This window comes from Marmota marmota, unplaced genomic scaffold (genome assembly GCF_001458135.2).
Source record: "Marmota marmota marmota unplaced genomic scaffold, marMar, whole genome shotgun sequence".
In the NCBI taxonomy this organism is placed as follows: domain Eukaryota; kingdom Metazoa; phylum Chordata; class Mammalia; order Rodentia; family Sciuridae; genus Marmota; species Marmota marmota.
The window spans coordinates 27,576,625-27,604,535 of NW_026000242.1; the positions used below are offsets into that span (position 1 = coordinate 27,576,625).

Sequence of the window (27,911 nt, forward strand, 5' to 3'; positions counted from 1 at the left end):
AATTGGAATATGAGAGCATGTCCATTACCCTTTGATGTTTAAGAGGCAATGATTGACATAATGCTTTGATCCTGTTTCTTAATAGCAAGTTTATTTTTTATTTTTTTAATTTGTTTTAATTAGGTATACATGACAGTAGAATGCATTTATGCACTTTGATATATCATACACAAATGGGGTATAATTTCTCATTTTTCTGATTGTACATGTTGTAGAATCACATCAGTCATGCAGTCATCTATGTACATAAGGTAATAATGTCTGTTTCGTTCTACTAACCTTCCTATCCCCATATCCCCTCCTCTCCCTTCCCCTCACTCCCTTCTACCTAATCTAAAGTAACTTTATTCTTCCCTAGTGCTCCCCTTTATTGTGAATTATCATCCACATATCATCTCACTCCAGTCAGAATGGCAATCATCAAGAATATAAGCAAAAATAAATGTTGGCGAGGATGTGGGGGAAAAGGTACACTCATGCATTGCTGGTGGGACTGCAAATTATGCAACCACTATGGAGAGCAGTATGGAGATTCCTCAGAAAACTTGAAATGAAACCTCAATTTGACCTAGCTATCCCACTCCTCGGTTTATAACCAAAGGACTTAAAATCAGCATACTGCAGTGATGCAGCCACATCAATGTTTATAGCAGCTCAATTCACAATAGCTAAACTATGGAACTAACCTAGGTGTCCTTCAGTAGATGAATGAATAAAGAAAATGTTTTTATATATATATATATATATATATATATATATATATATATATATATATTTTCCCCCCCAGTGGAATATTACTCAGCTTTAAAGAAGAATGAAATTATGGCATTTGCCAGTAAATGGATGGAGTTGGAGAATATTAAGCCAAGTGAAATAAGCCAATCCTAAAAAATTAAATAGCAATGTTTATAATATTATTGCTACCTATACTCATGTGATATGTAAATAATGAGAAACTGTATGTTTATCAATGGTCCTTAAATTCTTGAGAATCTTTTTAAAAAGATGTTAAAGAAATAAAAAAGTTGGAAATAAAAATAGCTAACAAAATGCAGCAAAAAGAGATTTTAAAAATGATCAATATGAAAGAGTGATTGAGACAGAAACACAAGGCCTAACATATATCTAGTAGAAGTCCAGCTAAAAGGAAATAAAAATGTTTGAATTATAAAGGTTGAAATTTTCCAGAAATAAAAAGGACATAAATCCACAAAGAGTATGACATATCCAAATACATTTTTAAAAATTCATATCTTGGAATATTGTATCAAGAGCATAAGACATCAAAGATGTGAAGAAAATATTTAAAGAAATCAGAAATAACAAATCACTAAAAAGAAATGGTATTAGTCTGACAGTACACTTCGAAACAGCAACAACATAAGCTAAAAAATATCTTCAAAATACACAGGGAACCCAGTGGTGCAGGCCTGTAAACCCAGCTATTTATGAGACTGGGGCAAAAGAATTAGTTCAAGGTCAGCCTGGCCAACATAGGAAGATCCCATCTCAAAACAAACAAAGTATATATTTTTAAAAACTGTCAAATTAGAGTATCCCCAGCTAAACTATCATATGAAGGTTAAAGTTAAGACATTTTCAGATGAATGGAGAGCAATATTTAAAGAACTTCGAATGTATGTACTTGAGTAGTAGAGAGAGTGAATCCAAATGGAAGGAATGATACATAATGATCAAAATTAAAATGAATAAAAGGAAAACACTGAACAAGGATTATGTGAATGAAATAATAATAATAGGACTATTTGGGGATATATTTTTAATATGGAACAAAAATGCTTCCAAATATTAGTATAAATGGAAAGGAAGAATGAGGTAAAGTGGCTTAATGTCCTTGTATTGTTAAAGTGAAAAGAAGAGATATTGAATGCATAGGAAATTTTAATGGCAATTGCAAAAATAATACAAGCAGAATCAGAGGAACTATAGGAAAGGTAACAGAAATAAATAAAGTTTGATTAATCTAAGAAGAGGCAGGAAAGGAGCAAAAAAAAGAAACTCCCATAGAAAATAGAGCAAAACAAGATAGTAGAAATTCATATACAATCAATAATAAAAGTAAATAAATGTAAAATTCGTCAGTTAAAAGAGAATTACAAAATATTTAAAATCTAATTTAGTATTATACAGCAGTTAAAATTAACAGACTATGTATATGAATAAGGAAAAGTCTGAAAACATAATGTTGAATGAAACAAAAGAAAAGTAAAAGAATATTGCAAGATTATGCCATTTATGCATATTTTTAAATACTCAAAAGTACAATGTATATATACATATATATGCACACATACACATATATATGTATTCATAAATAAAACTTAGCCTCATCAATACATAGAGAATTCTGGTGTAGAATTCTATTCTGTCTAGCCCCAGAATTCAGACGTAGGTCAATGGATAGGAATGGCTACAGATTTTGGTCTAACACACATTCATTCCCCTTATGTGCAGTTTCAATTACCAGTGGTCAATCATGATTTGAAAATATTAAATGAAAATTTTCAGAAATAAACAAATTCATTAGGTTGTAAATTGTGTTTCATTCCAAGTACACAAGAAAATCTCATACCATCCCACTCTATAAAGCCCAGTACATGAGTCATCCCTTTGTCCAGCGTATTAACACTACAAAAACTACTGCCTGCTGGTCACTTAAGAGCCCTCTTGGCTCTCAAGTGGACCACTGCAATATCACAGTGCTTATGCTCAAGTAAGCAGGTCAACAGTAAGCACCACACAATGGCTGTCTTTCACTAAACTTCATCTCATCACATAGACATTATATCATCTCACTTCATCCCAAGAAATGTAACTACAGTACAATATTTGGAAAGACAGACCATTTTTTCACATAACTTTTATTAGAGTTTCTGTTATAATGATTCTTTCTAAATTATTGTTATTTCTTTACTAGGCCTAATTTATGTATGAAACTTTATCATGAGTATATAGGGGAAAATATATACAGTACTATTCTACACTTTAGGCATCTACTAGGGAACTTGGAAGTTATCCCTCATGGATAAGAGGTTAGTAATTATAAGTAGCAACTCTCCAACAATTAAAATTATATGAAAACTAAATGAATACTCTAATATTATGTTGAACTGCCATGCCTGGCATGTCTAAGAAAGAAGACCATCAGGATTGCTATGAAGCAGTAGTTCTCAAATTTCTGCTGCTGATCATGAATACTTGGAGAGTTTGTTCAAACAGACTGCTGAGCTCCATCCCAGAGCTACTGACACAGTAGATCTAGGTGAGGCCAGATTATCAATATTCTAACCTGGGAATTGAAACTCTCAGGTACTGCTGGTGATAATGAGCCAGTGACCACAATTTGAGAATCACTGCTTGAGAGGATATATCCTGCTGTTACTGGGAAAATGCATGGAAGGTGGAGACAGATGTTATTTTTTAATGGGTACAGAATTTCTTTGGGGGATGATTGAAAAGTTCTGCAAGTGGATAGTGGTGATGGTTGCACAACAACATATTTAATGTCAGTGAGTTATACATTTGAGGGGTTTAAACAGAAAGTTTTATGTATTCTACCACAATAAAATATTTGTGGCTGGGGATGTATGTGGCTCAGGGATACAGCACTTACCTAGTATGTGCAAGGCTCTGAGTTCCATCCCAGTACTGGAAAGAAGAAAGAAAGAGAAGACTTGGGGGTCGGGGTGGCGGGGAAGGAAGAATCATGCAATTACATCTGAACTTCAGGAAAACAACAAATAATTTTAGCTTAAGTATATTCCATGAAAAATATTTGGACAGACTTAAATTAAAAACAACAACAACACTTGTTGCTTTCCTCAAATTCAATGTAACTGGGCATCTTGTATTTTATCTGACAATTCTGAAAGGAGATACTCAGCAACTCAACCTAGGTACAAAGAAATAAAGAGGATTCCAGACATATTTTAGGATTAAAATTAATAGGACTTAGTAACCAAATGGAGTGAGATTCTGTTTTTAAATGGAGGCGCCCCCATCCATTCACCATTCACCTAACTTGTACCCTGTGCCTAGTGTTGAAGGAGCTAGAGAGCCCTCAGTGAGTAAGGAGCTTAAAGCTCAGTGGAGCCCTTGGACAAATGAGAAGACAGGTGAAACAAGTATATGAACTCTATGATGGCAGGGCAGATATGAAGGAGAAGCACCCAGGGGACTTTGTCATTGCCTCCCAAAAACCACTGCCCATCTAAGGAGGGATTGCCCAGCTTGGACCTGGGTAAAACCTGTTGTCAGCAAATTCATATAAAAATCTTACAAATTTTGATGGATGTCGGTCGGTCCTGTTGCCTTCTTTTAAAGATACAAAAATGAATATAATATATTGTTAAGTTCCTTCCCAGCCATAGATTCCCCAGCACCAGCATACAACAGCGTGTGGGGCCTGAGAAATGCGCAGCTTCTAAATCAGGTTGATGTTTTGGCTTTGCCTTGGAGCTCACCAAACTGGCCCTCACTGTTGCCTCATATACCCTACGCATCCATAAATTATCACTTCATTAGACACACTGTAGCACCACTAAAATTACATCCCCAAAATGCTCCATTAAAGGGCCCCGGCTCCTTCAGGAGGAATGAGTCATGAAGATTAAAGAAAAGTCATTTCTAAAATTCCTGCATTTCTTGGGAAATTCCCCGAGGCAGCTGAGCAGCAAATTAACTTGCTTTGTTGGTGAGCTGAATTCTTTGTAACTTTCTGAACCTACATGCATATTCCCCTCATCTTTTGGATCTTTCCAGAGGGTAAGCAGTGTGGATTTCTTGTCAAGTTTGGTGATGACTTAGTTGTATCTAAATTGGCTAAGATCCTGGGGTGGGGCAAAGTAACCTAAATATATGCTCCACCTTGATTTCAACCCAAGTGAGTGTGACCTTTATTATTGCATGGGCCTAGGAGGCATGAGGGCAAAGCCAGAGAGTGCATGAGCAGAGGAATTTTAGTCAGGGAAACATTCTGTGTGCAACCCTAATGATAGCTATGTTATATATTTATGAAAACTCACAGAATACAAAATACAGAGAACCTTAATTTCAATTATGAACTTTAATTAATAATAATGTATCAGTGTTGATTCATGACTTGTAACAAATGTACCACACTAATGCAAGATGTTAAAAATAGAGGAAACCAGGTGGGGAGTGAGGGAATATATAGGAACTCTGTACTTTTCTGCTCAATTTTTCTGCAATTCAAACTGTTTAAAAAAAAAAGATGAAGTCTATTAATTTTAAAAAGAAGAGGAGGTTGCAGAATCCTCCCAGTGTAGGAGTAGGGTAGAGGTAGCACAGGCAAGAGTTGGACAAATTCATAAATGGTTGAGGCTAAAACAAGCAGGACTGTAAGTACTTACAGGGTTAGGACTGTTTTGTGATCTCTGTATGTACAGCACACTGCACTCTATTTGCTGTATGAATGAAAGAGTAGATGAAACGTGAGAGAAACTGATCCTGTGATATGTATGTTAAGGCAATTATCAATAGGTAAGTAGATTAGAAACACCAAGGAATTTTTCTCAAAACACATAAACTCACTAGTCCTTTTGCTTGAGTCCATAAGACTAAGAACACATTCCTGTTTCATTACCCCCATACTCTGAGTTGAGAGCCACAGTTTTCAGGGATCTTTCTCACCCTTGAGGCACACAGCTAAAGGACAACCACATTAATTAAGATCAATCTGATCTAGGTGGCACTTTCTTTCCTATAAAGAGGGCCAGCCTAGATTCTGAAAGGGCACAGAAAAGGCAGACATTGGAAGAGCTAAAGAGCTTTAGACCTTGGAGTAAACTGAGACCTGGGGTGAGCTTTGGATTCAGGGAATGACAGGAGAGTTGGCATTTCAGCTGAGCTTAAGAATAAATGTGAATTTGCATATAAGCGGAGAAGGCAGAAATAAATAAAAATCAGAGTTTAGGTGTTTCAGAGATTGCTAGTAATTAGCCAATTGCTCACTACCCAAATCTGACAGCAAGATATGCATACTACTTTATGCATAAAGCCACTGACTTCATAGGAAGGGTTTCTCTCAGAAAGTTCCAACTCTTGACAGTCTGGAAATGTCAGACCTGGAGTCCAATCTAGTTTGATGAATTTGGCTTGCCTGCCTGCCTGCCTCCTTCCTGTGTGTGTGTGTGTGTGTGTGTGTGTGTAATTCTGATTCCTTCTCTTCTCCTTTTTCCTTCTCCTCCTCCTTCATCTCCTCTTCCTTACCCCCTCATCCTCCTCCTTCTTTCTGTTGTTAGATATACCAAAAGCATGTTCTAGAAGTCTAATTTCTTAGTTTAAGAGGTAAAGCAAGGGCTGGGGTTGTGGCTCAGAGATAGAGTGCTCACCTAGCATGTGTGAGGCACTGGGTTCGATCTTCAGCAACACATAAAAATAAAATAAAGATATTGTGGCCACCTATAACTAAGAAATAAATATTTTTAAAAAATTTTTTTTAAAAAATAGGTAAAGCAAGATGTATTCACCCCCTGGGAGCTCAACAAGATTTCCCTAAGCCAGGAAGCAATGCAGTATGTCCCACATGCAGAAGTTCCACCTGGAAAGTCTGTGATTTCAGCTGAGCAAACTCTTAACTTTATGAATTACCTTAGTGCTTCCAAACTTTAATGTGCATACAAATCACCTGGATCTTGTTAAATTAAAGGTTCTGACTCAGTAAAGCTGAGCTGGAGCTTGATTTTCCGCGTTTCCACAAGCCTCCAGATATTGCTGATGTCCATGATTAATGGGAATCCCATCTTTGAGTAACAAAGCACACACCACACCAGTGCACAGGGGAGCAATGCTTACCCTTTTTGGTGAAGTATTCTAGGTATGGCCAGTCTGCCTATGGCTACTTCCAAGTACCAGTTTTTCAGACAGCATGAGGCACGTTTTAGTCTGACAGGTTGTTTCAGAAAGTGTTTATATATACCTCATCCCGATCTTTTAAAAGTAGGCATCCCCTTGTACTAGATATCAGCTTGTGTTCCAACTGAGCTATGTATGAACACAGCAAGATGAGAAAGGAAAATGGGAGGGGTAAGGAGTGGAGAGCAATCTAATCACATACAGACCAACTTGAACCGGTATCCAGACAGTCTTCCCCAACAGAGTAGAGACTGACTAGCTGATCATGCAACTTGTTTCCTCCTCCTGAACCCATGGCAAGACTTCGTTTATCAGCCAACATCCCTCAAATTTCAGAAGTGTTCATTATTTCCAGGTTTGATCCATAAAACCCCTCCACATATGATTTCACACTTTCTCCTATATTATTGAAGTATCCATGAGAAGGATGCAATGCCCCAGAGAAAGGCAGAGCCACAGGGAAGAATGGTCATGGGCCCTGAATTGTGCAGAGCACTGATTGGACTTTAAGCCCATAAAACATAAGTCTATGTTGCACTAAGCCCTTGAAACTTAGGGACTTAACTGTATATCAGTCAGTCAAGTTGATGCAGTCAGGGGAAAGAAATAAATCTTAAATCTCATAAAACAGGGAATTTAATACAAGAACTGGAAGCTGAACAGGAGGCAGGGAGGCAATCCCGCGATTATCAACAGCAGGGACTGCTGCATCTCCGCCTGTCAGAGGATACTAGAGGGTGGTGTCATCAGAACCTGAATGCTGGAATGGTCTGGCTGAAGCAAGAACCACAGTGAAAGTTGCCAGTGATCTGGGACCACAAAAGTAGGAGGCAGTCTTGCAAATTCCAGGGCTCAGAGAAGATAGCAACTGCCAAAAATGGCACCAAAGGGAGATCAGGAAAAGCAGAAATATCTTGACTTCTGCCCTCCTCTGCCTGTGCATCCTATTGGCCTCCCCACCCAGGAGCAGTTGACAAGGAATACTGTGAAAGGTAATTCTCTGTCATATGAAAAACGCCAGGCAAAAGGCAGAAGATGGATTTGGGAGCAACCTGAGAAGTGGCCTCCATGGTCTCTTACCATAGGTACACTACTGCCCTTAATTTATGTGGCATGCTTACAAATGATCTCCACAGAGCACATCTAGGCTCAGTGGTACCACAAAGATCATTCAACGGGTGCTTCACTGTTTCCTTACTGTTCCTTTGCCTGCCCTTGTCCAGTTCCCTCCTATGCCAGGGTATTAAAGTCTCCAGAGTATAGGCAAGAAGGACAACTGGCCACAACACAGTGCAAAGAAAGCTTCCACCTCTGGGCGCAGTGGTGCAGCCTGTAATCCCATTGGCTCTGGAGGCTGACGCAGATAAATCACAAGTTCATGGTCAGCCTCAGCAACTTAGTGAGGCCCTGAACAACTTATCGAGACCCTGTCTCAAAATAAAATATAAAAAAGGCTGGCTGGGGAATGAAGCTCAGTGGTTAAACACCCTTGGGTTTAATTCCTGGTACCAAAGAAAAGAAAAAGAAAGCCTCCGCCTAAGCTTTACCATGTACCAAGTTCATTAGCCTCGGCAAGTCACATAAACATGAGCCAACCCACCACTTAGGTGGGAATTAACAAATGCACTCGTCTCATCATGAAAAATGAGAGAGATTATGTAAAGAGCCTGACATATCCTCTGTGCTCAGTATATGATAGTTATTATTACTCATTCACACACATGCTTTATTATTTATTAATGGAAATAATTAATAATTAATAATTATTTATGGCCCTCTACAGAAATAATAGGAAAAGATCAGAAGTTTTTAGAGTTTTCTAAACCTTTGAAACAACTTTCTGTGTTCATTTCAGAAATGAACCCTAAAACAAGAATTAATCCTAATATATGTGCCAAACTCTAAGGTAGATTTTGTGAGTAAAACAGCAAACAAAAGACAAAATCCCTATACTCCTAGAGCTTGTATTTTAGTAATTGGTAGTATGTTTTTTGCATATGTGAAAAAAACAGAGTTGAGGTTTTCTAGTAGGCAATTTTCAGCCCTGAAATGCATAATTTCTACTTAAGTTTCACTCAAAGTTTTACAACCAACAATTATGATCATCCAACATTAGACATAAATTAATTCATGAGTTTCATATAACCAAAGAGAGAACCTCTTAATGTAAATGGCACTTTTCAAGAGTGCAATAGCAAGAATTCTGCCAGCAGATAAGAAAATTGCATCAGATAACCCCCAAAATCCCTCCTGTATTTATGATAAGTACAAGCTATACTTAGCTCTTTAATATCTTTCTTGTCCAGCATCATATTCCCAACACCTAGCACAATACCTGGCAGTTAACAGGTACCTACTAAATACTTGTAAATGAATGATTGGAGGGTCTGTGATTCTATTACCTGGTGCAAGAGCCTTATTAAAGTGCTTACCACATTGCATTCTAATTGTTTTATCTGTCTGTCCACCACCCTTGTTTCTGACCTCCTTAAAGACTAGGGCTGCTTTTTTCATCTCTACTACCCAGCACTGCACACAACAAAAAGAATGTCTTAGAAATGGAAGGACAATGTATGAACAAATGAAGGAATTCCTTAGTCTATAATTTTATTATTTATGAACATATAAAATGCATCCTTTTGTCAGAGATTCACTTTTCTTTTTGTCAAGAGATAAGTGATTAAAAATTCATCAGCAAAATGGTAGAAGGAATTCTAGGATCCCCAGTTAATGGTTAACATTTTAGAGGGGACATTTTGTATCTTAAGTCAAGTGAGCTATAGTAAACATCTGCTATGTTCAAATGCCCTCAACAAGTGCTAAGAGACAACTAGAACTTTTCAGAACTAGATTAGGGGATCAGCAAACTTTTTTTGAAAAGGGTCAGAGAGTAAATATTTGCAACTTGACAGGCCAGAGGGTTATGGTGACAATACTCAATTCTCTTGTAGAGTGAAATCATCCATAGACAAGGTGTAAAGAGAGGAGCGGACTGTGTCTCAATAAAATTTTATTTGTGGACACCGCAATTTGAATTTCATGTAATTTCATGTCATGGAATATTTTTATCCTTTCAATTTCTTGAATAAGTTAAGTGCAGGGGATTTTAAGGTGGTGAGACTATTCTGTATGAAAGTATAAAGGTAGAAACATGTCATTATGCATTTGTCACAACACATAGAACTATGTGACACAAAAAGTGATCCCAAGTGAAAACTATGGACTTTCATAATAATGTGCTAAGGTTGGCTTATTATTTTTAACAAATGTATCACACTAATGCAAGATGTTAAGAGCGGGGAACTGTGCTAGGGGTGATGGAGTGGGAGAGATGTGTACATAAAACTACCTGTTTAATTATTCTGTAAATCAGAAACTGTACTTAAGAAAAAGTCTCAAAAAAGTGTAATATTTATCCTGAAGATTTCTTTGAAAACCACTCAGTGAATTCCAACAGCAGGCCACAGGTAGTACAGTCATTTAATTGGATGCAACAATGATTGTAATAGCCTGGCATTAATGTAGAGGACACTTTCTCACACTCTGTAGTCACTGAGAAGACAGAGGAACCTTCTGAAGGGTCCTGATCCTATCATTGTCCTCTCACAAAGCAGGAGCCAAGGCTTTCTGCGGCTGTATAATTGGATGAGATCTGACATCTCAGTTTTATAAAGTTGTGGAGCAATCTTCCACATTCATTGCAAAGATTAGTCATAACACAAGGAAGAAACAGGGTAGGAGGGAACAAAGGGCCAGAAGAAGAAAACTGGGAATACCCACCTCAGTTCAGCCTGTTTTTCTGAATCTCTGCTCTATGTTCTCTAATTGAGACCTGAGAGGTCTGAACTCAGATATATTTCCATGTGCTCAGTGTGATTAGAGGCTGGTAATGACTATAAGGTAGACGTGGTTTTGTAAGTGCAGACAAGTCACTGTGCTCTGAAAAATCCCTGAAGCACTCGAGAGTTGTTAAGCCATTAGAAAAGAATAAAATTATGTCATTTATAGGAAAATGTATGGAATTTGAGACCACTATGTTAAGCAACAAAGCCATACTCATCAAGCATTACGTATTTTCTCTCATATGTGGAAGCTAGAGAGAAAAAGGGGGTGCAGAGTGGGAATCTCATGAAAATAGAAGGGAGACTGGGCCAGCGAGGAAGACAGAGGAATAGAGAGGTCCCTTCCATGGATGTTCCATTGTGAAACCAACAAAAGCAGACAGGCAGCTTTTTTGGCAAGATGGGTGAATGAACAAGAATTGGGGAAACTTTACTGGAATTTAATGCTGTAAACATTAAAACAGATGAGGAACTTAGGAGATTGAATATAATAAGGAAGAAATCCTTAGTGCCACAGCCACAGTATCTGCTGGAGGCACAAGCCAGATTGGTCCCTCCATGAAAGCAGTAAAGCAATAAGGGAATTAAAGGAATCCCCTTCTCAGGAGGACTGAGGTGTGTGGGGGCGTGGAGAGTTTAGAGATGAGAGTCACTGCCCGAATAAACAATCAGCTGCACTGCACAATATCCTTGTAAAAGAAAGAAGCCACCATCTCCCACTGCTGTGTGTTGTGGACAGTGGAAGGAACCATTTTGCAGCTGAAGTGTGGAGAGCTGATTTCTGACAGAGCCAAGTCTGGCTCAAAAAACAAGTTCAGGGAAACACATGCTGCATGACAGAGAGTGTGCCTAAGTGACTAGGAGAAAATCAAGTAAGCATGGACAGAGTTTTTACCCAGGGTAATGCTGATCATGGAACCCCCCCTGGCTTTCTCCTTCCCTTCTAATCCAGCTGCTTTCAGGACCAGCTGAGAGAGAAGCACCTGACTGGGAATACAAAAGGGCAGTGACAAGTCAGATTGAGTTTGGAGACTGAATCAAAGACCAGGGGTGGGGTCCACAGGCAATGTAGTGGGCTAAGAATTGTCTCCTACACCACATAAGTGGAATCCAAAGGAGATTCCTGGGGTGCAGTCTTCCAGTGTGGACAGACAACTGCTGGGCCCTGGAGATACGCTGACTTAAAATCTCCAGACCAATTGGCATTCAGCAAAGAGACTGGAGCTTACCTAAGACTGAGCCCCACCTCCAGGAGTTCTACCTCCAGGATTAACCCTCTCAACCTAGCAATGCCACCCTGAGGTTGGAGCCAGGATCATACACCAGACAATTCCCAACTAACTGCTGAGAAGGGAAGCTGAGAAATTTTTGAACTCTAATGGTAACAATTGTTCAATTTTTCACTGAGATTTTTCTTTCCTTTTCTTTTTCTTTCTTAACTCACATTTCTATCATTTTTTGAAACCAGTTATTTTTCATGCATCAGTTTATTGAGGACTGAGAAGTCTGAATAGTATATTTCAATTTTGTTTTATATTCTTTTATTTTTACTTTTTTCTTTCTATTTTTAATGTTTTTTAATTTTACTTTATGTATACATTTTCTCTAACTTATCTGTTTCCCTTGTTTCTTTCTCTTATCTCCTGATAATAGCCAAGCTCTATTATTCAGACTTTCACTCTTCCTTTAATTTTTTACATTGATTCTCTCTCCTCCTTCCTCAAAAACATCACATCATATACTACTTCTCCTCTCACTTTGCCCACCATTTGAAATTGTAAGCCCTTTTGCAAACTTACTACTTTTATTGTAAGCAATAACTGAATACATTATTTTTGTTTATTGTGACAAAACAGTTGACATCTTAGTAGGAGCTATTTGGTTTAAGGTGGTGTATTGTCTGCATTGGTCACTGTCATTATTTGTCTCCTCCTTAATGGTAAAGTAATGGAAACCTCCAGGGACACTATAAGTCTATAGGGTAGAAACTGTACTGCCTCAGATCAACACCACTAGATGGGTAGACACACAAACAACATGAAAATACAAGGGAACAAATCACCCCACACAAACCAATAGTAGAATCCATTGACACCACAGAGGAAAAAAATGTAAAAGAAAAAGGTTAGAATGTACACAGTTAAACTAATTCATGAGGTAAATGCAAGGAGTGAAATCAAGATAAAATTCAGGAGGGGAAAGATCACTTCAATAAAGAGATAGAGATTCTGAAAAGAAATCAATCAGAAATCTCCAAAATAAAAGAATCAATAAATCAAATTTAAAATTCAATGGAAAGCATCACCAACGGACTAGACCACTTGAAAGAGAGAGTTTCAGACAATGAAGACAATTATATAATTTTGAAAATAAAATTTATTAGGATAGATGAAGGCATGGAAATACAAACCAAAGGAATGTACAATCTTTTCAATGAAATAATATCAGAAAAATTCCCAAACCTAAAGAATGAAATGGAAAATCAAATAGAGGAGACTTACTGGACCCTAAATATACAAAATTACAACAGACCCACACCAAGCCACTTGGAATGTTTTGCTGTCTCCAAAAGATTCACCTCATAGGCAAAGACACCCACAAACTGAAGGTGAAAGGATGGGAAAAAACATCACCACTCACATGGATCAAGTAAACAAGCAGGGGTTTCTATCCTCATATCAGATAAGTGAACTTCAAGCCAAAGTTAATCAGAAGGGACATTGCATACTGTTTAAAGGAATTATATGTCAACAAGGCATAATCATAAATATTTATGCCCCAAACAATGGAGCATCTATGTTCATCAAACAAATCCTTCTCGATTTCAAGATTCAAGTAGACCACAACACAATAATACTTGGTGACTTCAACAGATGAATGGATAAAGAAACTGTGGTATACATACACAATGTGATATTACTCAGCTTTAAAGAAGAATGAAATTATGACAATTGCTGGTAAATGGATGGAACTTGAGTCTATCGTGCTAAGTGACATAAACCATCCCCCCAAAACCAAAGGCCAAATGTTTTCTCTGATATGTAAATGCTAACTTACAAAGGGGTTGGAGGGTGGCAGGAGAAGAGAAGTACTTTGGATTAGCAAAGGGGAATGAAAGGAAGGAAGGGGTAGGAACAGCAAAGAATGAATCTGACATTACTATCCTACGTGCATATATGATTACATGACCAATGTAATTCTACATCATGTACAACCAGAAGAATGAGAAGTTATTCTCTCTCTCTCTCTCTCTCTCTCTCTCTATATATATATATATATATATATATATATATATATATATTCAAAATACATTCTACTATCATGTATAACTAATAAGAACAAATAAAAATAATAATAATAAAATAGAAGAGAGACCATTAGAATAGAAGAAATAGACCAGGGAGAGGGAGGAAGGAGGGAAAAGGGAACAACCAAATTATATCGTTATATTGAATACAGTAAATCCTACTACTATGTAAAATTACAATTCACCTATAAAAATTGGAAAAAAAATAATTCAAGAGTTGATCAACATAATTTCCTCAGCTCAGTTAGTACCTAACTATAAACACCATATATCAGGCACCATGCTGGGTAAGGATTTAAAAAAAAAAAAAAGGAGCAGAACCTTCCCCTTGTCTCAGGTAACTTATGAAGTAACCTTTTTAGATATAAAAAGACAAATCTTTATTCTCCTTTATTCTTTCTCTTTCTCTCTCTCTACAAAGGAAAAACTTACTCCCTCTGCTGTTGGAAGCCCTGTATGAGCTAGGGATTTTGTTTGAGCCATCATTAGGCAGGGAAGCTGCTTTTCTGGGAACTACTGGGTGAAATTTCCCAGATCATGCTGGTGCCCTGCCTTCACTCACAGGCTTGGGTTGAAATACAGCAGCCTGGAGATAGGCGTAACCTGCCAAGCCCCAAACAACTTATTTTCCCCACTCTTATCCCGTTTTCTTGAAGAAGCTCCTTACTGCATCCCTCTGGTGTTTTCCACCATAAATAAAGCATTTGCAGGCTTTTCCCTTTGTTAGGATCAAACCCATCAGGTTTCTTCCACCGGTCATGCCCTCACTTTTAATATATTCCTGGTCTTTTCTGATTATTTCTTAATATTGCCTTTCTAGCTTTTATTTTCAACCGGCCCATACCTTCAATGGTTACCTAAACCCTCCCCATTCAGGCCATGTGAAGAAACTCTGCTCTTCAGTGTATCGAGATAAATACAATTCTAATTGAAAACTTCCTCCACTCATGCTCTTATTTCCGGCTATAGCACCAGGACAAGCTTCTTTCTACACCTGAGTTGTCCAATGTGGTAGCTGCTAGCTCCATAAGCTATGGAACACTTAAAATATGGCTAGTACAGTGTAGAAAATTAATTTTTGAATTTTAATTAATTTAACTTAACAACTGATATTAATAACTAATATTCAATTCAGTTACTGTGAAACATTTAAGCATGTTTGGATTGAGTATGTGAATATAGTTTTTTAAAATGAAAATTTTATAAAATCTAAACACAGATCAAGTATTTCTAATGAAAATTTAACATTCAAATTAAGATGTGCCATAAGTGTAATGACACACTGGAATTAAAAACTTAGTGTGTAAAACCTGTTAAGTGTTTTATTAATAATTTGTATGTGGGTTGAATGTTTATCATATTTGTATAAATCGTATAAAATTGGGATATAATGATACATTATTTAAATTAACTTCACATTTTTTTTTTACTTTTTAAATATGTGGGCTTGCACTCTATTTCTATTAATAGGCAGTACTGCCCTACAGTGACTATAACTTCCAAGTGGTTATTTAACTCCAGAGACTCCAAGCTTTTCTCTATCCCTTCTCAAGACCCTTCTTAAACTCTATTTTTTTATATACAGTTTTCCACTTAGTACCTTCCAGGCACCTGTCATATCCAGTCTAACCTTCCCAGTCTGTAGTCAGGACTCCCCAACCCTATCTTGGCCCATGCAGCTCCTACCTGTCAACAACCCACACCTCAGCCATTCTCTTATCTGTCTTCTACCATCCCGCCCATGTTCTAATCACACAAATGTTTGGTCAATTCCACTTGGGTGCTTTTATATTTTTATTCCTGTCCCCAACACTCCTTTCCTTGAGTCCCATGATTTCTTTTCTCTAGTCACAGCATCTACCTCTTCAAGTTACATAGCCACATCCAGCTCTTCCAGAAATATTTCCACAGTAATATCAGCCCTGCCTCCCTTCTCCCAGACCCCAAATGACTTGAGCCTTCAGTCCCTGCCATAGGATTCTGCCCTCATCGATGCTCACTGTAGAGCCATAATTCTGTGTAAGCTGCTCTGGGCCCAGGACTTGAGTGCCCACTATCCAGCCAGCTCCCATGGAATAGGGGCTGAGCCTGCTCAGTGTTTTATATCTCCCAACAACACCTCTGCTGTGCTTCATAAATGCTTGTGAACGAGCAGTCAATACTATAATAAACCCTCATGAAAGAGACGTAGAGATGAGAATAGGGTGTTCGTATATTGATACTTCTTCCTCCAGATGTTTTTCATGTGGTGTGAGACCACATCTGGCATGTCATCTTCCATGTCATTTGTGGAAAGGACACACCTTCATCAAAGGATTCATTTACCTAAAAGCATTTTACAATTAAGGTCTCTTGTTTTTAAAGCATCTATTTATATAGGCAGGGCTGTCAGCATTCTATCTAAAAGATGACTTAGCATTTCTCCATGTCCAAGCAAGCCTTCACTAGATGCCATTAGCACTCTCAGAACATCAGTCTTCACCACTGGAATTTCTGTGTTCATCTTCTTTTTAATGGATGTGCTGAGCTAATATGGTTTTAGAACAAGTTTCCATATAAATTTCAGTCCAAAAACATTTCTCTCAACCTCTAATACACACACACACACACACCTTTTTTTTTTCATTTAGTCAAAAAGAGACTAAAAAGTCCTAACAATATGGCAGGTTCTGTGCTAATGACAGAGGGAACAGGGAACTCGATATGACCCCACCCTCCTGGATCTCATAGTCTAGTGGAGAATTTTTAAAATGAATAAAAACCATCCCTTATCACATACAGTTTGATAAGCATATTAATAAGAAAAATAAAGAATTCTTGGGGGTAAGGAGGCCTCATGAACAAAGACACCAAGCCTCAAGTGCCTGCTTTCCTGGGTTATTTCCTGACATCAGGCAAGTTAGCACCAGAAAGTTTTCTGAACATCCAGGACACCTCCTGGAACTAACTGTGAAGCCCCACTACAAAACAAACTCTAGTGCATAGAAGTTGACTGAAGACAGGACTGTTCTGAATCCAACTCACGAGTTATACTTTGAAGAGGGTGTGTGCAGAGCAACGCTACACAAGGCTTACCAGAGAGCGGTTTGATCAGTCTGAGAAAGGAACAGGTAGATTGGAAGTCAAGCAATTTGGAGTAAGTAGAATATTCAGTGTCCTACCAGTGATCTCAGTGGGGACCTCCATAGTATCTAGTTAACACCTTGAGCATCCACCTGAAACAGTAGTAAGCCCACTCCCTGGGCATAAGAACCATCCCTGAAAGCAAGGATGTCCAACAATTTGGTCTCAAAACCCCTTTGCACTCTTAAAAAGTACTGATGACCCTAAAGAGTTTTTGTTTATGCAGTTTTAATCTATTACTATTATTCTATTAAAATTAAAACTGAGACATTTAAAATCCATTGAAAATAAAAATCATAAACTCATACATGCTAATATAATAGCATATGTTTAATGAAAATGACTATAATTTCTAAACAAAATTAATGAGTAGTATTTTGTACTTGTATAAGTCTCTTTAATGTCTGATGTGATAGATAATGAATGAATTCTATTTGTTTTGTATAGGACAATAGAAAATATATATTTGGTCTTTGTTCCTAGTCCCTGACACACAGCTCCCAAGATCCTTGGAATCTTCAGAGTAATGAATGTCTTTTATATGTCAATGACATGACTGGTAACTGGGGCCCTGGGGAGCTTCAGGATGTAAGCTGGTCATAGAAAGACCAAGGCATGGTTAGAGGGTTGAAGCTTCCAATCCCACACCAGAAAGAGACTGAGATTGAGGTGATCACCAATCGCCAATGATTATGGACATAGTGAAACCTCCTTTAAAAACCCTCAAAGAGGGCTGGAGAATTTCCAAATTGGTGAACACATCACGGTGCTGAGAGGTGGTGTGTCCAGACTTCACCCAGTCCTTGCCCTCTTCCATCTGGCTATTTATGTGTTGTATCTTTTATAATAAGCCAGTAACCATAGCAAAATGCTTTCCTGAGTTTTGTGAGTCATGCCAAACACTTGTCAAACTTGAGAAGGGGATTATGGGAACCCCAAAATTATAACCAACTTGAAATTTGATAACTTGGGCACCCAATACTTGTAACTAGAATCTGAAGTGAGGGTTGTCTTGTGGGATTAAGTCATTAAACTTGAGAAGTCTGGCACTAACTCTGGTCAGTTAATGTCAGAACTGACTTGAATTGTAGGACACCCAGCTAGTGTCCAAAAGTTGGAGAACTGGTTTTTAGTGTGTGACAAAAAAAAAAAAAAAAAAAAAAACCCATACACATTTGATATTAGAAATACTGTACATAAAAACACTTCATTGTGACATGCCTTCCCCACCCCTCTTATACTGGAGAGTGAACCCAGGGGCACTCTATCACCAAGCTACACCTCCGGCCCTTTTAAATTTATATTTTTTTGAGATAGGATCTCACTAAATTGCCAAGGCTGGCCTCAAGCTTGTGATCCACTTGTCTCAACCTAAGCAGCTGGGATTACACATGTGTACCACCTCACCAGCTATATATTTTTATTTGAAAAAAAAGAAGAAAATATATCATGAAGTGTTTCAATTGCCTCTCAGATAATTCCACTCTTGTAAAATTTTTGTTTTCTTTTTTTTACTTGGATAATAGTTTATCTCTTTTTTATTTTTATTTATATATGATAGCAGAATGTATTACAATTCTTATTACACATATAGGGCACAATTTTTCATACCTCTGGTTGTATATAAAGTAAATCCACACCAATTCCTGTGTTTTCTTTTTTAAGTTACTTTTGTATTAGAGTAAGAACACTTAACTTGAGATGTACCCTCTTAAATTTTTAGGTGCGCAATTCAGTATTGCTAACTACAGGCATAATTTGGAGAGTAGATCTCTAGAACTTATTCATCTTGCATAACTGAAACTAAACCTATTAAATAGCATAACCCTGTGGCTATCTCCCCCAGTCATTGGTAATCACTATTCTAATCTCTGGAGAATTTTGGATATTCTTTGACAATCAAAATTGGGGAAGGGATAATTTCTTAAAGGTTAATTTCAATGTAGAATCTGAAACTATATTATTGAACTTTTCATTTCCACTAATCTAGCTTAACTTTGAACGAATCTTTTTCTCATACGTGTTTAATCACTTGGAAAACATTGGTTCAATAAGTTATGATGGGCTGGGGATGTGGCTCAAGTGGTAGCGCGCTCGCCTGTCATGCGTGCGGCCCGGGTTCTATCCTCAGCACCACATACAAACAAAGATGTTGTGTCTGCCAATAACTAACTAAATAAATAAATATTTTAAAAAAATAAGTTATGATGATGTTCTAAATTTTGATATAGTCCATGTGATATCAAAAATACACATTTAGGGGCTGGGGATGTGGCTGAAGTGGTAGCGCGCTCACCTGGCATTCGTGCGGCCCGGGTTCGATCCTCAGCACCACATACAAACAAAGATGTTGTGTCCGCCGAAAACTGAAAAATAAATATTAAAAAATTCTCTCTCTCTCTCTCTCTTTTAAAAAAAATTTTTAAAAAACACACATTTACTAATATAACTAATCTCATTGTAAGAGTCTTTTAAGTTTTATAAAGTTGTGAAACTCATGATGATCACTATCAGTTTTCCAAAATTTCAATTTTCATTACAAAGTGAATTTTACCATTGGTGAAAAAAAAATTACTCTTGTTTTTCTTGAAGTAACAAACTTACTTTGATCATTTTAAAGAAAATGCCTGCTATGTCTCAAAGTCAGCATAATTATACTTTGACTATCAGTAATTCTTTCATGTATAAAAGGTATTTCAAGCCAGGCCTTCCATGCCTGTAATCCCAGTGTCTCAGGAGGCTGAGGCAGGAGGATCTCAAGTTCAAAGCCAGCCTCAGCAATTTAGCAGGCCCTAAGCAACTTAGCAAGACCCCGTTTCAAAATAAAATACAAAAAAGGGATGGGGATTGGCTCAGTGGTTAAGCAACCCTGGATTCAATCCCTGGTACCAAATTTTTTTAAAAAATTGTATTCCCTATCCAGGCATACTGGCACATGCCTGTAATCCCGGCTATTCAGAAGGCTGAGACAGGAGAATTGCAAGTTCAAGGTCAGTCTCAGTAATTTAGCAAGGCCCTCAGCTACCTAGTGACACTCTGTTTCAAAATAAAACATAGAAATAAAAAGGACTGGGGATATAACTCTACAGTAGTAAAGCACCCCTGGATTAAACCCCCAGTGGGGGGGAAAAGTTAGTCTATGAAATAAAGAAGCTAATTCAAATTGCACCTCAAATAATAATACAGGTGTTTTTCTTTGAGTCAACCATTGTAATGTGATATGCACCAGAAATACTGTATGCATATGTCCTATTCTATCACACAGAAAATGAAGAAGATGAATAGTGAAAGGTTATGATTTAACAAAATTAGTAATCAATATTCAGGATTTTTTACGTGAAACTAGTTTGGATTATGTTTGTTTTGATTTGGTTTTTGTTTTTTCACCGGAAGAATATAGGCATGGTATACAGGGTTTAGTACTATTTGCAGTTTTGGGATTATTACAGTTTTTACTTGAATCTCCCACCTGCACCTATATATTAGTCACAGATTTAAAGGAATAAAAACACAGGAATAAAACTTCTCTCTGAGACAAATTAAAATGACATTGTGAAAAACCCCAGGATGTTTGAGGTGTATGAACACATGGTTGATCCAAAGCATCTCTAGTCCTCCTTAGACTTCCACCCTCCATTGTGAATTAGCATCTGCATATCAGAGAAAACATTCAGCCTTTGGTTCTTTGGGATTGGCTTGTTTCGTTTGGCAAGATATTTTCCAGCTCCATCCATTTACTGGAAAATGCCATAATTTCATTACTGTAATCCTACATCATGTACAACTAGAAGAATGAGAAGTTATATTCCATTTATGTATGATGTGTCGAAATACATCTTATTGTCATCTAAAACTAATTAGAGCTAGTAAAAAATTATAAATGCAAAAAATGTATGATTGAATTCCCAGAAGAAAATTAGAACTTTCCAGAACAAACCCCTCACTCATAGTGTCTTAAAGTGGGTCCCTCCAGACACAGGTGTCAGCCAGCATTCTGTCAAGTTGACTGAAGATGATTTGGTCATTTGAAGAGGAAAGCAATGGATTTTATTTATTTGGTTTTTTTTATTTTGAAGTTTGGTGAATGAAGGATTGATTATTATAGTCATAGAAACCTCATAACATCTCCAATAAAAGTTAGATTTTTCAAGATTGTTCATCCTCTACAAGGACTATTGACCTGTTCTAACCAGGATTTAATTAGTGCAACAGAAAGTGGTTATCACAGATAAAGTATTGTACATAATTTGCATGCTACAGTTAATATTTGCCAAATTAGCTTACTTTAATTATAGTATCATATTCATAATTTTAAAATTGGATCAAGACCTCAAATATGAAAGACAAATGCTGTATGATTATCTGAGGTCGCCAGTGTCATCAAATCCATAGAGACGGAAGGTAGAATGGTGGCTACCAGGGACGGAGCTAAGGACAAAAGGAAAGTCATTATTTAATGGATATAAAATTTTACATTTGCAAAATGAAAAAGGTCTAAGATCAGTTTCAGAACAATGTCAATGAACTTGACATGTCTGAACTGTAACACTGAAATGTGATGGAGATGGTAAATTTTATGTTATAGTTTCCACAATAAAAAAGTTCATATTTTTTTAAAAAGCCTCAAATGTGGCTCACAGAATTATAAAAGTCATGATTAAAATAATAACAAAAGTTATTATTCAAATAAAGTCATAAATATAAAAGATGGAAAAGATGCTAGTATAAATATAGGCTATGGTTCATGGGTGAGTCTCTGAATGTGATGACTTTCCACAAGAGGTGAAAGAAGAAGTAATGGATATGAAATCCCATCATTGCTATCTGAGAAGTCAACCTCCTGGCAGGGCAATTCACCCAACTCCAGTACCTGGTGCACTGTCTATTATGAAACTTTTCAAATACAAAGGCGTTCCATGCTCTTGTTCCATATTCAAAATGCAGTGACCTTGGTTTTAAAGAAATTTATTAATCATTGAAGAAGATAAAAAAAATCTATACAGGTGTGATTTAAATTTGTATTCCTCATAGCAAAAATAATCAATCAAATACTTCCAACAGTTTATAAACTGGTCCAAAAGTTCAGAAAAACAACATGATGTTTAAAGAAAAAGCAGAGGAGATCATGACAAAGTTTCTATATCGGATGACATTGTTGGTATCAGATGACATCATCCACATATACTTTAGAAGAACAATGAGAAGCCCATGTTCACACTAGCTAATTTGATTAAGAGATGGATGACAGATACTGATATGAAAAGCAGGCTTCAGCTCTTGAAATGGAAAGTACCCGTATCAAAAAGAAGTTCTTGCAATATTTCTATTTGTGACTGAAAACCCATATTAGAGAAGCAAAACCCTTTGCTAATTAACAATTAATGTATGAGCTCTATTGACTCTAAAAGGCATTTTGAAATAATTGTTGAAAGGGAGTCCTGATATGTATAAGCTTGAGTAAGTTACTCAATCTCTGTCCTTCAATTTCCTCACTGTGAACTGAGTGTTGGGCCCCATGACCACAAAGTTTCTTTCCAAATCCCCCAAGTAGTTCTAGTTTTCTGTCCACTAAATTTGAACATGCTGATTAGCAGGAGGGTGTTGATCCACAAGTCCTTTGACTTAATGCCATTTAGTAAGATGGCAATGTACAATAGTTAAGGTCAGAGCAGCACAGACTCAAATAAGCCTCTCTATGCCTCAATTTCCCAATATTTTAAATGGAGATAATGCAGTGAAACCACTTACCACAAAATGTTGTTGTGAGTATTAAAAATTATCACTTAGCAGGGTTCTTAATATGCAAAAAGTACTCAATAAATATAAGCTACTATTATTGTTGATAGATTATTATTATTATTATTAATTATTGTTATTACCATCTCCCTTCCACCTGAGATCAGTCAACAGTGAGAATAAATTGTAGGAAGAAGCAAATTTAGGAGAGGAAGAAAAGTAAAACTCTAATTATATATCACAACATCACAGAGGGAAAAAACAGGTCTTGTTGAAACTTGTTTTCAAATGGAGAAACTGAGGCAATGAGCTATGGGATTGCAGACCAAATGTCACCCAGTGAGTAAGTAGTAGAACCTGGAACCAAGCCAAGAAATGGAGTTCTTGAGGATAGTTACAAAGGTTATTAGAATCTTAAGTCTTATGAAACTTCCTAGCAAGAAAGTGTCCCACTTTCTCTATCCTGACATCAGTTTGAAGGTCATTAACCAAAAAAAAGGCCCATGGGCATGCCCACTGGTTACATAAGGATTAGAATAAAACAAAAATTTAACATTATGACAACTTGCAAGAATAAGCTTATTAAAATAATATTTATCTTCCCAGATTGCTCTCATGGATCATTAGAGTATAGATTGAATAAGTTGAGGCCTTACTAGTAAAGCACAAGCACGAGGCCCTTGGTTCAAACCCTAATAATAATAAGAAGAAGAAGAAGAAGTTGGGCCTTAACTCCCTACCCCATTACAAAGGCAGTGGTGGTCATGGGCTAGTGCCGTATGATGATCCAGTTGGTCACACATGGAAACTGTAACAATCACTGACCACACACACACTCACTGAAGACTTTTTTTTTTAAATATGCTCTGTCCTCATCCTCACTTACCTTTAAACTAAACAGTAGATGATCACTAAATACTAATTTAATTAAATTCATTCCATCCAGCACCATTCTCTCACTATTAAACTCCTATAATTGTTTTAATTTAATGAAACTATGCTCCTATTACTATATGCATTTAAAATCAAAACTCACATTTTAACCTAGCATTTATAACTTTTGATGTTATTTAGCTCTCTGGTATTTATTCTCTTGTGTAACAATCATCCCTCGCCCATTCTTACTCTGTGGAGTTTGGATGGTATTGTCTCCACTCCCAGCTCAAAATGGGAGTATATGATATAAAACAAGATCATCAGAGTACATTTCTATCTCAGTAATTGGCTAAGAACATATGCCTCAAATGGGAACAATGAAAAAAAAGAAGACTTTTTTAAAAATGCAGTTATAGAAAAAGAAGTAGGGATTCATTACCACTAGACTTAAACATCAGAGCACATGACCCCATCCTAGAGCCTATGAATAATGACAAAACAGAAGACCCAAAGAAAGATCAACCCAGTGATGATGTTTCTTGGCTCCCTAAAATTAGCAATGGCTAAAGCTGGCCCTTCCACCCTTGAGTTATTAGTTCTGTGGGCCAATAAGTTCTCATTATTAAAAGGAATCAATCTGAGTTTATTTATTTGTATATTTAGCACTTGAACTTGACCAGTGTGGTAAATTTTTTTAAAGATTGCCATAACAAAATAACACAGACTGGGTGGCTTAAGCAGTATAAATGTATTTTCTTAGAGTTCTGGAATTCCAAAATCAAGGTGTTAGTAGGTTTGGTTTCTCCTGAGGCCACCCTCCTTGGCTTACCAATGACTACCTTCTTGCTGCATCCTCAGGGTCATTTTTCTATATGTATATACTTGGCATTTCTATGTGTATAAATTTCCTCCCAGATTGGATTACGTCCCACCCTAACAGCCTGATTTTAACCTAGTCGCCACGTTAAAGGCCCTGCTTCCAAATACCATCCATTCTGGGGTATCAGGAGTTGGGGAGCCAACAAATGAATTTTCAAGGACACAATTCAGCCCATAATAAACAGTAAGAGTTAAAAGGAGAGTTCAGAAACACAAAGGAAAGAAAATTATCAAAGAACTTAAAAATGAAAAAATTTGCTAGAGATCAAAGATAGGCATTTCTAAACTGAAAGGGCCTACTAAGCCTGCAGCACAATAAAACAGTCTTCCTAGATACATGGTTGTGAAGTTTCAAATAATAAGGAAAATGAAAAGACCTAAAGTATTTTAAAGAGGAGAAGAAAAAAAAAAACTGATCACCCACAAAGGAACCGATCATACTCTCACAAGTCTTCCTGCCAGCAACACTGAATGCTAAAAGACAGTGGAATGATAGCTTCATCAGTCTAAGGGGAGAAATATGTTCAATTATGAATTCTCTACCCAAACTATCATGTAAGTTGAACACAGAACAAAAACATGTCCAAGTGTTAAAAACTCACATTTTTTTTGGAAGTTCAGCAAAATGAAGGCGAAACCCCCAAAACAAGGAAGATACAAAACCCTAAAATCCTGAAGCAGTGAGGAAGTTCTAGAACAATGGCTGTGTCAGGGAAGGACATTTAACAGAATGTCTTTGTGGACCAAGTCTTCAAATGTGAGTTAAGAATGTGATAAAAACAAACATAACTCCTCATCATGTACAACCACAAGAATGGGAAGTTATACCCCATGTATGTGTGATATATCAAAATACACTCTATTGCCATGCATATTTAAAAAGAACATAATTTTTAAAAGGCCAGAATAAAAAGGAATGTGAAGTGATAGGAAAACTCTAAAGCCCTGCAAGAGAGAAAATGTAATCATAGTGAAAAATTGAGCTCTGTTCTAAACAGTTAGAATGATCTTTGGCTCTTAGATTAACCCCACAGACAAAGTAAAGAATAGAATTAAGATTTCAGAACAGAATGTAAATATTATCAATCTTGGCAATATAGAAGTTCAAATGATGTCAGTCAAGAGGTGGAAGGTGGGAAGGAGAGATGGGAGCGAACGTAGAGATACACATGTTCCCATCTGGCAAGGTGGGTAGTCAAAAAATAATGTCTATTGTTTAAGAAGAAATAAAGTGGCAGCCAAGCATGGTGGCACACACATGTAATCCCAGGGGCTCAGGAGGCTGAGGCAGGAGGATCACAAGTTCAAAGCCAGCCCTCAACAACAGCAAAGCACTAAGCAACTCAGTGAGACCCTGTATCTAAATAAAATACAAAAAAAAAAAAGGCTAGGGATGTTTGAGTGCCCCTGAACTCAATCCCCAGTACAAAATAAAAAGAAAGAAAGAAAAAAAGAAAGTGGTAAGTTTATGGTGCAACACTTCAAAGGAAGCTAATAAATGAAAGAGAAATGTAATTAAATTGAAAAGTAAAGAGAATGAGGAGGTAGAGTGGTAAATAAATCGATCAATGCACAAATCAAATAGCTAATATCTAAAATGGATCAATCAAAAACCAAAAGCATAAACATTTTATTTAGAGGTATGAGAATTAACATCAAAAGAAACAATAAAAAAATATGAAAAACAGTTTCCCTGGGGAAAAGGATGGGAGTGAGGATAGGATGACGTCAGAAACCACAGTCTCTCACTGAGAGAGCTCTGTACCATTGACTTATTAGCAAGGTAAGTTATTTTATAAATTTCTTTTAAAAGATTCTGAAGATTCCTCTGGGCCCACTGCCAAATTTCCTTTAGGCTCTTATTTCATGTACAGATCCTAATTCTCATGAGCTGCTCCTAGGCCCCAGCAACAAGGAGTCTTTGGGTACAACCTGGGTTTTTTTTTATCCATCTTGCTGTGAACACTACAAGAATGAAGTTTCCATGGTCTTCTGCAGGTCAAGGGCTTTTAATAACAGTTGGTATTTATATGGTAGCTTTCATCTGAAGACTGCAAAGCACGTTACAACATTATTTCACCGTGTTCCTATGGGGAAGGTAAGAGACAGGTGCCATTAACCCCATTATGCATATGGGAAGACTGAGGAAAAAGGGCTCTCATAACCAGCCTGCTAGGTTGGTTCTATCACTCAGAATTAAGGGGATAACTACGGGGCCTCAGGACCCTTGTAAGGGAGTCTGGGAGATTTTTTTTCTTGCCTCAAATTTATTTGTTCAAACAGCACAGGAGGACACCAGTGCCCTTCAGATAGGGGCCCAGGGGGCCACACCTGTCCCCTCTGTCCTCACATTTGTAGACAGAGGCTTTTGCTGTGAAGCCTTTACAAGGTCCTGGGCACCTTTGGGAGCAGGAGCAGGAGCCAGAGCTGGAGCCAATATTGGAGCTGGAGTTGCAGCCTGGGTCTTGCCTTGGGATTGGGCTTGGGCTTTGACCTTTGGCTGGCAGAGCCTGCCACCCTTGGCCATGTGGGCATGATCACACTTCCCAAGCTTGGGGTGAGCAAGGAAGGCAAGGAGATCAAGCTGACAGCTGGCACCCTTTGGCACCTTGGGCTTTACCTTCTGAGGCTTTACAAAGGCCTTGATAGCCTCAGCATGTGCACTTGTGGCCTTCATGTTGTTTGCCTGCGTCTATTTTAGGCCCTTCTTGTGTGCTTCTTAGAAAAATGCATATTTCTCAGGAACTTGCAGTCTACCCCATTAAAAGATTCACTTCTTTGTGATCAGCGTCTCTTGATGCCATCTCTGTGCCATTTTCAGGACTGGTTGTGCACGGTGTGGCTCCTGGACCTGGCCATGTATGCACAGTAAACTGCTGCTCCCAGAGCAGTTGAGACCAGGAGAGGAAGAGCAAATTCTAGGATATTTAACCTGGTTTGTTTTGTAAGTCATAAAGAGGATTCTTTCTGAGTGGGCTTAATTAATGGCATCATCTTTTTCCCCCGTCTTAGCTGAGTGATCCAGGGCCAGGGGAAGAGCCATGGGAGAAGGGAGTAAGTCAATGGGTAAGGATAGTGGGCATGACGAAAAAAAAGCATAGTCAATGTGGGCAGAGTCTTACAATTCACTAATAGATCAGACAGTTTTTATAAAGCCCCCTGTCAATTTTCAGTTCTATACTCAATGCCAGGGAGAATACAAGGAACAATATAATTAGTGTCATTTGTCAGTATGTGCAGTGGAAGGTAGA

General features: G+C 37.5%; 1 pseudogene; it reads right to left on the reverse strand.

The window, feature by feature from the left end:
• Positions 1-26,965: 26,965 nt before the first annotated feature.
• LOC125613897 lies at positions 26,966-27,519 on the reverse strand (annotated as a pseudogene).
• Positions 27,520-27,911: the final 392 nt, after the last annotated feature.